Source organism: Schistocerca serialis, chromosome 4 (assembly GCF_023864345.2).
Source record: "Schistocerca serialis cubense isolate TAMUIC-IGC-003099 chromosome 4, iqSchSeri2.2, whole genome shotgun sequence".
In the NCBI taxonomy this organism is placed as follows: Eukaryota; Metazoa; Arthropoda; class Insecta; order Orthoptera; family Acrididae; genus Schistocerca; species Schistocerca serialis.
In genome coordinates, this window is record NC_064641.1 from 110,224,978 (window position 1) to 110,226,717 (window position 1,740).

General features: G+C 46.5%; 1 non-coding gene across 1 annotated transcript; it reads left to right on the plus strand.

Annotated features, from left to right (window-relative positions):
• Positions 1-1,315: 1,315 nt before the first annotated feature.
• Trnas-gga (transfer RNA serine (anticodon GGA)) lies at positions 1,316-1,399 on the plus strand. The gene is given in 2 exon segments: positions 1,316-1,355; positions 1,365-1,399. It is a non-coding gene; the product is annotated as a tRNA-Ser (tRNA).
• The last annotated feature ends 341 nt before the right edge of the window (positions 1,400-1,740 follow it).

Sequence of the window (1,740 nt, forward strand, 5' to 3'; positions counted from 1 at the left end):
CCTGCTGGCTAGGCAGGGACAGTCAGACCCTTTCTCCAACACCTACAAAATTCCACCACCCTCTCAACCCACAAACCATTTCCACATCCCCAAGTCTCCAATAGGTTAAGTATAGTTGATAAGCTTAGATTTTAGAGTTCCATGCATTTCTCTCTTTTTTCATTTTCTTTTAATTTCTTTATCCATTACTCGCCAAAAAATTGTAATTGAATTCCATATGTGTATTTAAATTTGTGAAAGCATGTACATGAGAATCTGATAATACCCAATTGCAAATATGTGGTTCATGCACGAAACTGGTCTGCCTCCACGTGGCAGGGACAGGCAACATCGAGGGTGGCCGGAAGCTAACAAACTTGCGGCCTCACACGATGGCTAAGTGACCAGCAAACCTCGCTGGGTATATCACAAAAGTATTTTTGTGGTAAAATAAGGAACAGCTATATACCCATAGGAGGCCGGCCGGAGTGGACGAGCGGTTCTAGTCGCTTAGGTCTGGAACCGCGCGACTGCTACGGTCGCAGGTTCGAATCCTGCTTCGGGCATGGATGTGTGTGATGTCCTTAGGTTAGTTAAGTTTAAGTAGTTCTAAGTTCTAGGGGACTGATGACCTCAGAAGTTAAGTCCCATAGTGCTCAGAGCCGTTTGAACCATTTTTTTATGCCCATAGGCGGCTGGTCACCCACCTGGTTTAATGAAACAAAACGTCCAGATGCACCAGCATCCAAGCGAACGTCAGCTCGAATCATGCACTACGTTAAGGACGCAGACTGCTGGGGGCAGTACTATGGGGCACGTTTGCTTTGGCTTCCGTGAGAACTGCGGCAGTCATAGAAGTCACCACGACTGCAGTAGGCCATGTCAACATTTTTGTGGACCACTTGCATTCCATATTGCTTGATGTCTTCCCTCATGGAAGTTGCATCTCCCAACAGAATAACTGTCCATGTCACAAGGACAGAACCGTGATATAGTAGTGTTACGAGCATGGTAGTAAACTCACTCTGACGTCTTGCAAAATTCACCTGGTCTCAACTCGAAGCAACACATCTCCGGCGCCACCTTAGCGCCCACAGAGCATCTGCCCGTAACTTAAATGAAATACGTGACATGTGCGTAGGCATCTAGTGTCAGGTACTTCCGGAAACCTACCAAGGACTTGGCGAATCCATGGTACGGAAAGCGTTGCTGTACTGCGTTCCAAATGTGGGCCACCACTCTGCCAGAATGAAAACCGCTATCACAGTCCAAAAAAGGCGAATATCTCCTGAGCAGAGTTACTGATCTAAAAGAGGGGAACTAACTTTCGTCGCCGGCCTGAGTGGCCGAGCGGTTAAAGGCGCTACAGTCTGGAACCGCACGACCGCTACGGTCGCAGGTTCGAATCCTGCCTCGGGCATGGATGTGTGTGATGTCCTTAGGTTAGTTAGGCTTAAGTAGTTCTAAGTTCTAGGGGACTTATGACCACAGCAGTTGAGTCCCATAGTGCTCCGAGCCATTTGAACCATTTGAACTAACTTTCGACCTATCTGTCAGATTCAGAGACATTTAAATCAAAACTTCTTGACGTATTCCTGCTTTTCTACATGTTAGTATTAGTACCCATGTCATGTGATATAATGATTCGTGTCGAGTAAAGAAACATGATGCATGGTCACGTATCGTATAACACGACACAGGCCAGCATGTTATCCAACGTGGTGTTTGTCATATCGTGCAGTATGTCACAACGTGTCATTA